Source organism: Gossypium hirsutum, chromosome D13 (assembly GCF_007990345.1).
Source record: "Gossypium hirsutum isolate 1008001.06 chromosome D13, Gossypium_hirsutum_v2.1, whole genome shotgun sequence".
NCBI classification, from domain to species: domain Eukaryota; kingdom Viridiplantae; phylum Streptophyta; class Magnoliopsida; order Malvales; family Malvaceae; genus Gossypium; species Gossypium hirsutum.
Window position 1 is genome coordinate 49897972 of NC_053449.1, and position 16467 is coordinate 49914438.

General features: G+C 32.6%; 1 non-coding gene across 1 annotated transcript; it reads left to right on the plus strand.

Moving 5' to 3' along the window:
- Window positions 1-9021: 9021 nt before the first annotated feature.
- On the plus strand, window positions 9022-9128 carry LOC121225843 (small nucleolar RNA R71). Its single transcript, XR_005923747.1, has one exon. It is a non-coding gene; the product is annotated as a small nucleolar RNA R71 (small nucleolar RNA).
- Window positions 9129-16467: the final 7339 nt, after the last annotated feature.

A 16467-nucleotide genomic window follows, 5' to 3' on the forward strand; every position in this document is an offset into this window, starting at 1 on the left:
AATTAAATTGGATTAAAATTAAAATTAATTATTTTATGAATTAATACACATAATTTGGACCGTCTTAGGCTAAAAAATTAGTTCGCCTTGATGCTTCAAAATTGCTTCTCGATTTTGCGCTTATAGTAGTGTCTGCCGAGCCACTTTTCGCCATTTGTGCAAATCTGTCGAAAATAATAAAAATTAATCAAAATTTGATATAAAATTAATTAAAATTAAACATGTTCATAATTTGAGTGCAATTTAATTATTTTATAATTATTATTTAATTTTCGACAAGATTTTTACCGAAACTGCATGAATTTGAGTTAAAAAGGGCATGAAAAAGTGTGTATATTTTCGTGTTTTCCACACCCCCAAACTTAATTCATTGCTTGTCTCGAGTAATGCACAATTTTGAAAAGAATTTCTCGGAAACACCTTTGAAAAATTCCATCAGAACAACATTCTTCCCAAAATTATGATTTTAGTGTACTTATGCTCAAAAACAAGATATTGATATTTATGCTACTTATGTATACATATCATTCAAATTAATCTCAATTATTCTTATGATAGAAAAAATAGACTAAATGCTTTCTCAATAAAGACATGCTAAATTCCTACCAATTTGATTTTATTCCCTTATTCAAGATTAAGTTGCAATCATTAAGTTTAACTTATGCCTTCATATGTTGAACATAACAATTTCTTTCCACTAATGTAGGTAGCATAGAAACTTGAATCAATAGGTCTTTAAAAAGGATGTAACGTGACTAGGCTAGGGGTAGGTAAAAGATAGATAAATTTAGGCTAAAAAACCTAGACTCAGCTTCAATCGAACCTTTGGAATAATTACCTTCAATACACCAACTTACTTTGCTTTCACATGCTCTTTTGTACATCTATTTTCTTTCAAGTACATATGCTTTCTTTTTTTGTTCTTTTTCTTTTCTTTTCACGAGCATTTTACTATATGTACTACAAATTTTTGAGCATTTGATACTTCTTTTCAACTCTTCCAAACTTATTTTCAAAGAACATTTTGAATAGTTATGAGTCTAGTGTTTGAGACAATTTAAAGATAATTAAGAGAAAAGTGATGGCTAAATATTGCAAGGGTTCAAATAAAATTAGGTCATATAGTCTCAAAGTTGGGTTTCAAAGGATAAAATTTCATCAAGGTTGGTTTGAAATGCTCAAACGGTCCAAACAAAAGTTGTCTAACTCATTTTCAACATTTTATGCTTCCTAGGATTTTGCCTCAAGAAACTACTAAGTCAAGTCTAGAGACTTAAACTTTCATGCATGCCTAACTTTCTTAAGGAACTAAAAATTATATTGTATGATTTGCATGCTTTATTAAAATACATTTATGTCATAATTCAGCTAATATAGCAATTATTGAAATAATCAGACTTTATTTATACTGAATTTTAGCACACTTAACAAAATTTCAAATTTTTGAACAAAATATATCTTAATCATAATGAAAAGAAAAATTTATTCTGAAAGGAAATAATTTCAATTTTTCGGTCCCCCTACTTAAGATGAACAATGTCCTTATTGTTAAAAGTGAATAGATACTATACACCAGGTAGGATTCTAGAAAAGAGGAGGTGAGTCAATTTGATTGCTTAAGTACCAATCTCTCTCTAGATCCAATCCTAGACATGTATATATCTATTGCCACACTTTGTACTTTGCAACTTGTTCATTTTTATTTATGATTTTAACCTCTTGTTTTATTATGCGAAAATAAAAATTCCTAATAAAATATAATCCTACTAAATAACCTAAGAACAAAAATAAAATAAAGTCAAGATCCCCCATTTTTATTTATTTGCAGATCTCTCCGAATTCGATTCATCTTTTGCTCCATCGTCTTTGTTTTTGCATGAATCGCTTCGGTTCCTCTTCGATAGTGGACTCCATGGTTCAAATATGAAATCCAGAAACTCAGGCACAAAAATAAACGGGTCATTGTATATTTTCGTAAGAGCGCTTCTCAATGAGTCATCCCGTATTTTTAAATATCCCCAATAAGCTTGTTGCTGCCACTGCATATGTTGCATTATTTCCATCAACTTTGATAGCTCATCTCGAAGATTTGTGCGAAGTGATTTATTCCTGAAAATTGAAGTTGTGACGTCACGTTTAGTTACCGGTTCCATTGGTTCTGCATTATCATAGATTTCAACTGACTACATTGGTTTGATCTCTATGGGATCTTCTTCTTCTTCTTCTTCTTCTTTGGGATCCTCACTTTCTTCAACTCGTTTCTGTAAAACAGAGTTTCCGGCTATTCGGTAGAGGTCCCAATCTGTGATTGTGCCCTGGGTATAACCCGTCTTCTTTACGTTTGCAAGAATTTTAGCTTTCAAGCACAAATTTGTTATCGTAAAGGGAAAGTAAGCTGGGTCAGAAAGTCTAGTGGCACAATTCTGCATTTCTCTTAAGATGTTTTTTCCCACATCAATGGTCTTTCCAGTTAAAATCGAGTATAATAAGACCATTTGCTCTAATGAAATTGTAGTCCCATGTGAAATAGGCATAAGGCTGAATCGAATGAAATAGAACCATACATTCGCTAGTGGTGTCAAATATTCTTCGCGACAAGTGTGAATTCCTTGCTTTGACACAGTCCATTTAGAACTTGAAACTGTAAGTTCCTCGAGAATTTCTTGCAGATTTTTAGACTCAATATTGCTCATCAAGGAAGGATATCCGTCGTCTTCAAAATCAGGTAATTCAAAGAATTCATTAATAGTGTTTGAGGTTATTGGTACCTTGATTCCGCGAACATAAACTTCTGTCAATTCGTTTAAGGTCAAATTTGCGTAAAATTCATGAACTAACTCCTAATCTGCACTAGGTCTTTTCTCACAAAATAACTCTCAATTGAGAGCTTCAGTAATTTGTCTAATACGCGCTATGAAATCGATATAGTTGATTTCATTCAGCGTAAAGCATTTTTCTGGGTGCACCTGTTGATTCTTGAAAATGTTTTCGTATCTTGCTTTGGCTTCTTCACAGTGGAATTTGTTTCGTGATTCGTCAATTTGAGTAGAGACACGAGTTCTTTTGCGAAGCATGATTAATCTGATCATAAGATAGAACAAATATTTTCTCAAAAAATTAATTAGTATAAAATATTAATAATTGAATCATTTGAAAAATTAAATAATTAAATAAAATTGAATTTTAATAGAAAAAATTATCTTACCCCCTTTTTATAGAAGTTAAGAACTCAAAGAAAATAAATATAAAGCAAAAGAGGTTGGTTTAGGAATGGTTGTAGTGTGTTTCGATGGTGTGGTGCAATAGGCAAGGGTGTTGGTGCGAGTAGCAAGGCGCGGTGCGAATAGCAAGGCGCGGTGTGAGCAGATGCGCGAGCAGCAAGTGGCACTATCGGGCGAGCAGTAGGGCTAGTGCGTTGGTGCGTGTGAGAGGGTGCGTGAAAGTAGGTATGGTGCGAGCGGCAGTAGCGACGTGAGGGTGTCGTGTGGAGTTGGGCGGTGTTGCGGCTAGAGAGTTCGGCACTAGGTGATTCAGTACTTGGTGGGTCTTGGATGCTAGGATTGATGGAGGGATGAGTGAAAAAAAAAAAGAAAAATGTGGGTGAAATTTATAGTGAATGGAGTAGGAGTTTAATTTGAATTCTTAGAACAAATTAATAATTAATATAATGCAACTTAAATTATTATTTGCTATTAATTTATCAAAATAAAAACTTATTAACTAAAATATGATCAAATTTAAACTAATCCTAATTCTATGCAAAGTTGATAATAATTAATATATATTATAATAAATATAATTATATACTTGTTATTCTCATCTTATTTATTAAATAAAATTTAAAAAATTTATTCTAGATGCCTTTTGAAAATATTTACAAAAAGAGACATCTAATTTTTAATACTTTCAAAAAGAACAACCATATTTTGAAAATAGTTCAATTAAGTACCTAAACTTAAAGAAAATTTGAAATTGAGTTGCAATTAAAACTTGGATCAAAATTGACCCTTTTATTTGAAACACTAAAAATTTATTTTGCCATTTAGGGAATAATTTCTCTGAAGATTATGTTAAAATCAATTCCCAGGAAAGATTGAAAGGGTCACAAGCGGTCCCGCTTAAGTTCCAATCTTCTAAACAAAATTTATTTAAACATACTAATCCCGAAAATATACCCTAAACCATTTATTTAAAAATAAAAACAAGAAAAATTAAATATCTGATAAAATGAATGAGATTTGATCCCGTTCAATTTTATCCCCCTAGTAATGTTTAAGCGCTGAGCATTGACTCGAAAATTACCTCTCTTACTTTGAAGTTTGACAACTCCATATGGATAAACTTGGTGAACCGTAAATGAACCAGACCAACGCGATTTTAACTTACTTGGAAAGAACCTTAATCTAGAATTGAATAACAAGACTTATTGACTTGCTTCAAATTCTCGAACTCGAATGTGCTTGTCATGCCATCTCTTAAGTCTTTCTTTGAGTAATTTGACATTCTAGTATGAGAACATTCAGAATTCTTCTAACTCGTCAGTTGGAGCATTTGTTTCTCTTTAGTAAGCTTAAGATCCAAGTTGAGTTGTTGTAGAGCCCAGTAAGCTTTGTGCTCTAACTCCAATGGCAGATGGCAAGCTTTCCCAAATACCAACATATAGGGTGACATCCCTAAAGGAGTCTTGTATGTTGTCCTGTAGGCCCATAAAACATCGTCTAATCTTTTGGACCAATCTCATCGGTTCAGGAAAACTACCTTTTTGAGTATGCCTTTGATCTCTTTGTTTGCCAGTTCAGCTTGCCCATTCATCTGCGAATGGTAAGCTATGGCAACCTTGTGCTTCACTCCATGTTTTTCGAGTAACCATTTCAACCATTCGTTCAAAAAATGAGACCCTTCATCATTGATGATAGCTCTCGGGGTTCCAAACCTTGTGAACACATGCTTTTGCAAAAAATTCATCACAACCTTAGCATCATTCGTCGGATATGCCTCATCTTTAACTCACTTAGACACATAGTCTACTGCTACCAATATGTACTTGTGACCAAAAGATGGAGGGAAAGGACTAAGAAATTCAATACCCCAAACATCAAATAATTCTACTTAGATGATGTTTGTTCGGGGCATCTCATTTCTATTGATGCCGTTTCCAACCCTTTGACATCGATCACAACTATTTACGTAAGCATATGCGTCTTTGAATAGTGTTGGCCAAAAGAATCCGGCTTGCAATACTTTGGCAGCAGTACGTGTACCTCCGAAGTGTCCCCTACTCGGAGCTGAGTGGCAATGATATAGAATCTTATGTACTTCATATTCTTCCATGCATCTCGTGATCATTTGATTTGCACACTTTTTAAACAAGTATGGTTCTTCCTAGAAATAGTACTTCACATCGTGAAGAAACTTTTTCTTTTAATGATACGCTTTATCAATCGGCATCAAACCACAAGCTAAATAGTTAGCAATACTAGCAAAACAAGGGGTATTATGGATATGATTTACCTTCAGTATGTGTTCGTCTGAAAATGTCTCTTGAATGGGTATAAGTGGAGAATTCCCTTCTTACGACTCCAATCTGGACAAGTGGTCTTCTACTTGGTTTTTTACTCCTTTTCGATCTTGAATTTCTAAATCAAACTCTTAAAGTAGAAGTACCCATCGGATCAGTCTTGGCTTAGTGTCTTTCTTGGCAAGTAAATACTTAATTACTGAATGGTCCGTATAGACAGTCACTTTGGTACCTACAAGATAATATTGAAACTTGTCAAAAGCAAACACAATAGCAAATAACTTTTTCTTTGTTACCTTATAATTCAACTGAGCTCCCGTTAGAGTTCGACTTGCGTAGTAGATGGGATGAAAAATTTTGTTCCTTCGCTGGCCCATGACAACTCCTATTGCGAAGGCACTTGTGTCACACATAAATTCAAATGGCAAATCCCAGTCTGGTGTGACGATTATGGGTGCTAAAACTAACCGACTCTTAAAATCTTTGAAAGCTCTTAAGCACTCCTCATCAAATTTGAAAGTCGTGTCCTTCTCCAATAATTTGCATAAGGGTTTAGCAATTTTGGAGAAGTCTTTGATAAATCTTTGATAGAAACTGGCGTGGCCCGAAAAGCTCTTAACACTCTTTACAGATTTTAGAGGTGAGGGTTTCTTAATAACGTCTACCTTTGCTTTATGTACCTCGATTCCATGTTTCGTTATCCGGTGCCCCAGAACAATACCTTCTTATACCATGAAATGACATTTTTCCCAGTTGAGTACGAGGTTTGTTTCTTCACATTGCCTTCGTACCTGGGCTATATTGGCTAGGTAATCATCATATGTATCTCTGAATACTGAAAAATCATCCATAAAGACTTCCAAGTATTTCTCAACCATATTAGTAAAAATAGACATATATCTTTGAAATGTAGCAGGTGCATTACATAAACCAAATGGCATGCATCTAAATGCAAATGTACCATACGGGTAGGTGAATGTTGTCTTGTGTTGATCTTTCGGTGCTATTGTAATATGATTATTCCCCGAGTATCCATCAAGAGAACAGCAATAGTCTCGCCCTACGAGTCTATCCAGCATCTGGTCCAAAAACGAAAAAGGAAAGTGATCGTTCCTAGTCACCTTGTTCAACTTCCGGTAATCGATGCAAATTCTCCATCCCATAATCATTTTAGTCGGTATCAACTTGTTATTCTTGTTTTTAATTACCGTAATACCTCCTTTCTTTAGTACGCATTGGACTGGACTTACTCACGAACTGTCTAAGATGGGGTAAATTATACTCGCATCCAACCACTTGATGATTTATTTCTTTACGACGTCATTCATGATGGGGTTCAGTCTTGTTGTCCATTAATCGTCCCTTTTTTGCCATCTTCCAGGATAATCTTGTACATGCATACAGAAGGACTAATTTCGTGAATATTAGCTATGGTCCATCCGATAGCCGTCTTGAATTGTTTCAATACTAGGATGAGTTTCTCTTCTTGCTCAACGGTTAACTCCGCTGAAACAATCATAGGCAAAGTAGAAGCGTTACCTAAATAAACATGTTTTAAATGTGAGGGAAGTTCCTTCAGTTCTAATTTAGGTAGCTTCTTGATTGATGCTTTAGGTTGGTCATAATCCCTATTATCTAACTCTAAAGATTCAAACTGGGATTGCAGATTAAATCCTCTTTGATTAGCTTCTAGCAAAGCTAAGTATTCGTCCTCTTCTTCATCACTTAGAGGTTCTGATGTCAAAATTTATTCCAATGGGTCCTTAACATAGTTGAGTTCCTTTTCCATGATTAATTCCTCTAAATCGGACACTACAGAATAATCATCAATTGTGTCAAAAAATCACATAGACTTAAAAACATTAAATGCTACCTGATTGTCCTGAACGCGCATAGTAAGCTCGCCCTTCTGTACATCAATAATGGTCCTTCCAGTTACTAGGAAAGGCTTTCCTAGGATGATTGACACTTTTTTGTCTGCTTCAAAGTCTAGAATTACAAAGTCAGCAGGAAAAATAAATTTGTCTACACGTACCAATACGTCCTCGATTTTTCCTTCTAGATGTGATAAGGATCGTTTTGCTAATTAAAGTGTAACCGTAGTAGGTCTAACTTCACCTATCCCCAACTTTCTAAATATTGACATGGGTATTAAGTTGATACTCGCACCCAAATAACATAGTGCCTTACCAAAATATGTTGCTCCAATGTTGCAAGGTATGGTAAAACATCCAAGATCCTTCAACTTTAAGGGTAGTTTGCCTTGAAGATATACACTGCATTCCTTTGTTAGGGCTACCGTCTTAAATTCTCCAAGTCTTTATTTTTTTGACATGACATCCTTCATGAATTTGACGTATTTTGGCATTTGTTCAAATGATTCAACCAACAGGATATTGATATGAAGTTCCTTGAATACATTTAGGAACTTCTTGAATTGAACTTTCTGCTTCTGCTTCTAAAGTCTTTGAGGGTAGGGTGGTAGAGACTTCTTTATTGGAACTGGTTGATTTGTCTTCTGTGGCAATTCTGCATCTAATGAAGTTGCTAGTTTATCAGGATTGTTTGGGTCAGAAATGACCTTACTAGGTTTTACAGATTCTAGTTCTGGTGAAACTAAAATTTCAACACTCGGTTGAACTTCCTCTGAGTCTTGAGCATCAGCTGGCTCCTCTTCAACTTCGACGGTGTTGGGCTCTAATGTCTTTCCGCTCCTCAATGTCAACACTTTACAATGCTCCTTCCCTGGGTTCCTTAGATTCTCCGTATCACTAGGTAAAGCACCTTGTGGTCAGTTTCTGAGTTCAGTTGCAAGCTGACCCATTTAGTTTTCTAGGTTTTTCAATGTAGCTGCTTGGCTTTGGATTAAGGCATCATTCTTGGCTATGTATGCCTTCAACAAGTTTTCTAAGCCATTGGATGGTTTAATTTGAGGTTGTTTCTAAACTTGTTGGGTAAAAATAGGTGGCTAGGTCGGTCTAGGTTGGGCGTATGTGTTGCTGGGTCCAGCCCCTTGGTTACTCCAAGAGAAATTAGGATGGTTTCGCCATGATGGGTTATAGGAATTGGATTGTAGTCCTTGCCTTCCCCTGTTTTGGTTCTGGTTACCTATGTAATACATGAATTATGGGCTCAATGAACATTCTTCGAACAGATGTCCTTCCCCGCAATAGACACAGGCTACATTTTCAAATTGATTCGGTGGTTGTGATGCAAAACTATTAAACCCATTAGTGGTAAAATTTTTAAGCATTGAGGATATTAAAGATACCTAATATGCGAATGAAGTGAAAGCGTCTACTTCATGTATTCTAGCGACTCGTATTCCTAACGCTGCTTGATTGGTTGGCCTTTGATAATTGTTATTGTCAATCCTATCAATGATTTCATAAGCCTCATTATAAGACTTAGAAAGGAGATCACTATTAGCAGAAGCGTCCACTACCATCCTCATGTGAGCATTGAGACCATTACAAAATGTGTCAAGTTGGATGCAATACGGGATTCCGTGATGAGGGCACTTCCGTAATAATTCTTTATACCTTTCCCATGCCTCATACAAGGACTCATCATCCATTTTTTGGAAAGCAGTGATCTCGTTCCTCAACTTAGAAGTCTTGCTAGGTGGGAAATACTTCATGAGGAATCTTTTTGTTAACTCTTGCCATGTGAACATTAAATTTGGTGGTAATAAGTTCAACCAGGCTCGAGCTCTGTACCTTAGCGAATATGGGAACAACTTCAATCGTAGTGCATCTTCGAGTACTCCAGCTAACTTGAAAGAATCGCTCACCTCCATAAACAATTTTAAGTGCAGGTGAGGATCTTCGATAGGCATTCCATTGAATTGGCCCACTATATGAAGTATCTGAAACACGACTGGCTTCAGCTCGAACTGTTGTGCCTTGATTTTGAGTCTTCTAATACCAGGATTAAGATCATGAAACACTGGCATGGAATACTATCTTAGAGCTTTATCCCTATCATCAGCGATAAGGATAGGATTTTGAGATGTGTTTGAAGTGAGCAGCCAATGGGGTTTTTATAGGTTGAGAAGGCTGCTAAAAATAGCCAAAATCAGTAATCAAAGGCTCCCCCCATGGCCGGCCACACATGTGGCATGTTCGAAGATTTCAAACATGCTATTTTTAGGTAAGGGCAAATCTTGAAAGGCATGAATAATGGAGGAGTTTGAATTCAAATTGAAGGAGTCTTCAAGGGCCATTTTGCAAGCCAAATTATCAGCCAAACAAGCTGATTAGGTCAGAATGTGAGATGGTTTTGGGCTACCTAGTGCTCGGTTGGATCAGTTTTCTTGGTTCAGCTCAACTGGGCCCATTTTCATAATTAATTAATAATAATTTATTTAACCTAAATTAAATTGGATTAAAATTAAAAATAATTATATTATGAATTAATACACATAATTTGGACCTGCTTAGGCTGAAAAATTAAATTTCCTTGATGTTTGAAAATTGTTTCTCGATTTTGCGCTTCTAGTAATGTCTGTCGAGCCATTTTTCGCCATTTGTGCAAATCTGTCAAAAATAATAAAAAAATAATCAAAATTTGATATAAAATTAATTAAAATTAAACATGTTCATAATTTAGTGCAATTTAATTATTTTATAATTATTATTTATTTTTCGACAAGAATTTTACTGAAACTGCATGAATTTGAGTTAAAAAGGGCATGAAAAAGTGTGTATATTTTCGTGTTTCCAGGGTGTATCAGTATCATATAAGTTATTTTGAAATTTTACTATAGATGAATTTTGATTCGATTCAAAGTATACTACTAGGGTTATATTTGCTTTCTTCTTGATAAAATCATCAAGACCCAATGTCAAACAAGAAAGGTATATCAACTTATTAGATCATTATGTTTAAATTTTTTTCCTCAACAATAGCATCTTTAAATATTAAATTGGCTTGATATATGATTTAAATATTTGAGATGGTATTCCTTTTTAAGTTTTGATTCCATGGGCTACTTATTATTTTAAGCATATTATTTGTTCATGAAAATGAATATTGATTGACTTATTTATGTCATTATAATAGATTCTATAATTAAATAATATATTTGACTAAAACATATTTAGTAGATAAATTTGTATTGATAAACCAATGAATTTTATGATTGTTCATATTTGATTTAGTTCAAATATAGATTACGTTTCTCTAATGTCCTTTCTTAATTTGGTTATACAATTTGAAAATTTTCAATACTAATACATGCATAGTTCTAAAGACAATTTTGAGGAATGTCTAAATTGATTTTTGGGTTGATTCTAATAGAGAATTTCAAGTTTAATTGTTGTCATTTTTAATTCTTGAATTATTTTGGTTGGAAACATTTTCATAAATTTAAAAATGAAAATTATTATAGTAATTTGGCCATTGGCATTTCTATAGACCTCGTTTTATTAACCGGTTGTTGTTTGATAAGAAGTATTAAAAAAAACTCATGTGGTTTAATTTTGTAAATGACTTATATTTTTCCTACTATACAACCCTAAGAACCTTGTTACTTTTGTTGAGTTGTTAAAGGTAGTTCATACGTTTTATATTATTCCATTTGTTAATTATTTAGAGAAATGATATGATCAATTATAAATGGAAAGGTTTTAGTGAACATGAAATGTATTATTTTGAAGTAAATTTCACGCATGTCTACAATGGTTTATGAACTTTTTTTCTAGCACTAGCATTATATCAGGCTTGATATTTTAGATGTCAGTTTTATCCATACATTTGGTTTACAATAAACTCCATGCTTGACTTGACTATTTTTTTTTCTAGTTAATTGATGATGCAAAACTGATTTTAAAAGTATTATGAATTGATCTCATGCATTCTTATGGATAAACAAAAGAACGAGTTATTTGTTTCACTGATTTTTCTCCATTCCCCGAAGTGAATGTAGCAATAGATAACAATTATGAAAATGGAACCTATTATCATTATTGGAAAATAAATAAGAAGATAGATGATTCGAAATGTTGCTAAATGTTCATTCTTAGAATAGAATGATCAATGATTTATATTAATTAATCATTCCTTGAAGCGAATGTTATCTATATGATCTTATTGGTAAGAAATATGATATATACTTACATTATTGACTGAATTATTTTTTGCACATTCCTTGACGTGAATGTCTGCAATAAATATGTTATCACTTTTGATCATTAAAGTCAATTTGGACATTTGAAGATTTTGGCATATTCTCTGAAGTGAATATCGCACATAATTGTTTGCAAATTATATTTCTTTTATTGAGTTAATGACATTATGGACTTCACTTTGATTTAGATATTTCTAGAAGTAAATGTCACAATACTGGTTATATATGGATACAAAGTAAAATGTATGATAATATAATTATCAATTCTCAAATTTCATATTGGTGTTATTAGTACAATTGAAAAGCATGTTAAAGTAAACTAGAAGCTTACTGATACAAATACATTTAATACTTGGCGTGACTAGTTAGATCATCCTGGATCATATATGATGCGAAAATTAATTTAGAATTCATATAGACATTCATTAAAAAACCATAAGTTTCTTTAATTTAAAAAATTCTCATGTGTTGCTTGTTCCCAATGATAATTGATTATTAAAAACTCACTAGTTAAAGTTGAGATTTAATGTCTTGCATTTCTGAAATGAATATGGACTCATCCATCCATCATGTGGATGGTTTTCATATTATATGTTTTTGGTATATGAATCTACAAAATAATCACATGTTTTATCAACTCGCAACTTGTCGTTCGCGAGATTGCTTGTTTTAATGATTAATTTCAAATTATGCAATTAAAACAATTCATCTTGCTAATGCTGGTAAATTTACGTCCCAAGCTTTCAATAATTATTGTATGTTAATTAGGATAAAAGTTAAACATTCTTTAGCTCATGTTCACACATAAAACAGTTTAGCTGAATTGTTTATCGAACGCCTCCAACTAATATCTAGGCCATTACTTATCAGAACAAAACTCCCTGTTATAGCTAGGAGATATGTTATTTTGCATGCAACAGCACTTGTACGCATTAGGCCAACAAGTTTTAATGAATAGTCCCTATTACAATTGACTTTTGGTCAAGAGCCAAATATTTCTCATCTTAGAATTTTTGGATGTGCGGTATATGTTCTAATTGCTCCACTACAACGCACAAAGATGTGCCAACATAGGAGGTTAGGAATGTATATTGATATAAGTCTCATTATATTATTAAATATTTTTGTGCTATTAATTCGAAATTTAGTTATGACATGAGTTGTTACTTATTATGAGATAGTTTTCCCAACATTAGGGAAGAGAATAAACAGCTGGATGAATAAAGTACTTGAAATGAATTATCATTGTCTAAGATCCTCGTATAAAGCAATGTGAACCAGAATTCAGCAGATAATTCATTTTACAAATCAACTGCCAAAGATTCATTTATTAACCTAACGAGAATTACAAAATCTCACATACCAGTTGAAAATGTTCCAATAAGAATTGATGTCCCAATAGGACAAACTGTTAGTGCAAAAGAAAGTAATCCATGCTTGAAGCGTGGAAGACCAGTCGATTCCAAAGATAAAAATCCTCGTAAAAAGAAAGGAGCAAACATTCAAGATAGTCATATAGTGGAGGTGGGGGTTCCTAAAGAAACCCATAGCAGAACTAATTATAAAACTCAAGAAGAGATTCATGTACCTGAAAGTGAAAATGAAAATGATAAAAATAAAGAGATCTTGATAAGTTATGTTAATATGAGAAAAAGATGGAATCAGAAAAATATAGTTGTTGACAAAAATTTTCTTATAATGTTGCTATTGAAATAACAAAAAAAAATGAGGATCCTAGGCCTAAGTTTATTGAGGAATATAGAAATAGAAAAAAAATGATCAAAATGGAAAGACACAATTCAAGTATAATTGAATTCACTTTCTAAACATGAGGTTTTTGGACTTATAGCCCAGACACCTAAAGATGTAAAGCTGGTAGGCCATAAATGAGTATTTGTGCGAAAACGAAATGAGAAAAATGAAGTTGTAAGATATAAAGCACGACTTGTAGCATAAGGATTTTTTGAAATGCCCGACATTGATTACGAAGAGACATATTCTCTTGTGTTGGATGCAATCACGTTTAGATATTTTATTTCTCTGACAGTACGTGAAAAACTTGACATGTATCTAATGGATGTTGTTACTACCTATTTTTATAACTCACTTAATAGTGACATTTATATAAAAAATCCTAAAAGGATATATAGTTTCCTAGGAAAATTGCTCGATAAAAAATGATTCAATTTTCCCATATAAAGGCCTGGATCAGATTTTTGTGATAATTGTTGTTTATGTTGATGATCTAAATATTATTGGAACTTCTTAAGAGCTTCAAAAAATAGTAAATTGTTTAAACAAAAAATTTGAGATGAAATATCTTGGAAATATAATTTTTTTTTTGTCTTGGCCTGCAGATCGAGCATTTAAAAGATGGAATTAATGTCCATCAATCAACTTAAACGAAAAAGATCTTAAAGCAATTTTACATGGATAAAGCACATCTATTGAGTATCTCGATGGTTGTACGATCGCTAGATGTGAAAAAAATCAATTTCGTTCTTACGAGAATGATGAAGAGTTTCTTGATCCTGAAGTACCATATCTAAGTGTCATAGGGGCATTGATGTATCTTGCAAACAACATAAGACTTGATATAATTTTCATTGTAAACTTGTTAGCAAGATTTAGTTCTTCTCCAACACGTAGACATTGGAATGGAATTAAACATGTATTCAGATATCTTAGAAAGACTATTGATATGTGGTTATTTTATTCAAATGATTCAAAATCTCTATTAGTCGACTATGCTTATGTTGGATATTTATTGGATCCACATAAATGTTGATCTCAAACAGGTTATTTATTTACATGTGGAGGTATTGTCATAATGACATTCAACAAAGCATACATTAGCTGCCGCTTCTTCAAATCATGTAGAAATAATTGCCATAATAAGCCAAGTCGAGAGTGTGTTTGGCTAAGGTTATTGACTCAACATATTTAGAAGAAATATAATTTGCCTTTATAGGAAAATATGTTAACTATCTTATACGAAGATAATGCATCATGTATAGCTCAATTGAATGGTGATTACATCAAAGGAAATAAAACGAAACATATTTCACCAGAATTATTCTTCACTCATGATCTTGAGAAGAAATGTAATATAGAAGTTTGACAAATTCGTTCTAGTTTGAAAGACTAGTATACAAGATTGAAAGACTAGTATACAAATTCATTCTAAAACTCGTTGTACTCTTTTCCTTTAATCAAGGTTTTGTCCCATTGGGTTTTCCTAGTAAAGGTTTTTAATAAGGCAACTTGTAATAGAAGGTTGTGTACTCTTTTTCCTTCATTAGGTTTTTATCCTATAGGGTTTTTCTTGATAAGATTTTAACGAGGAACATTTTCGTTAATGGACATCCAAGGGAGTGTGTTATAAATATATTGATAAATGGATGCCCATATAACTCCCAAGACCTCCAAATTCATTCTTTTGCAACCCCTAAATAATTTATAAAGTACCTTAATTATCTTTATTATATATTTGTAACTAGGGCCAAAACTAGGGGGATGGTAGGGGCCCCGACCCCCCCTAAAATGGAAAATTTTCCATTTAGGCCCTTTGAAATTTTTAAAATTTTAAATTAGTAAAGGTAAAATTGAACTTTGGCCCCCTTTAAAAATGATAAAAATTTGATTTAATCTTTTAAAAACTATAAAGATAGGGGCTATTAAAATGGTGAAATTACTTTTTTACTCTCGTAAAAATTACAATTTAATTTCAGCCCCCTCCTGAAAAAATTTTCTAGCTTCGCCCCTGTTTGTAACCTATAGTGATTGAGGCCATATAAATAGAGGGCATGTACAAACTTATTGTATCTAAGAAAAAGTAGAATTATCTTTTCACTTTTGTGTCTAATCTTCTCTCATTTTAATACTGTAATTCTCTTAGTTTTATAATATTTATACGTATTTAAGCTCACGTCCTCTTAATTATTACAATTGCAATAGAACAAACCAATAAAAACTAAAATGATAATATTTTTAAAAATGCTTAAAAAGTATATATCATATTACCAACATTTTCTATAAAAATATAAAAAATTGCATGGACCAATTATCAAATAATTTGTAGATAAAAAAATGAAAGATAGGGGAGAGATTACTGAATATGGTTTTTGAATGGAAAACCTGATGGAGTTATTGCTTGCAAGATTTTCATTTTTCTATTTATTGATAGCAGTCCAAAAATTAAGCTATGATGTTAAATCCACCTCAGTTTACGAACTATACATCATAATAATTACTAAAAATAAAAGATAGCTTTGTCAAAATAGGATCAAAATTTAATCATTCATTGCTTTTAATTTTATAAAAAAAAATACCCTTTGGTTTTGACCAATAATTATGAATTATGTAAGATTCCTAAACAAATTCACAAACATTATCAAAACATGGGAAAAAGAAGAAGCTGTAAATAGATCTATCAAATATAGAAAATAAAATGAAGGCCGCCAATTAGGGTTTACCATCGAATTTGTTGAGACCCTATTTCCCCAAATCCCCATTTGTGGGTCTAAATCCACTTTTAGAGCAGGTAAGAGTTAGGCCTTCCCTTTCTTCTTTCTTCTTCCTCTTAACAAACAGTTATTAAAAATAAAAAATAAAAAATCCAAATAGATATATATTTTTTTAAATAAATTAAGATATAATTTAGATATTAGAAGAAAAAATTATATTCGAATTTTAGAATATTTATCGCGAACTAAATTTTTTAAAACACCAATCACTAGAATTCAATTTCATTTTTAATAAGAAAGCCTTTTTTTTCCTTTTCTTCCATCATTTCTTTTCACATTTCTCAACCAAAAAA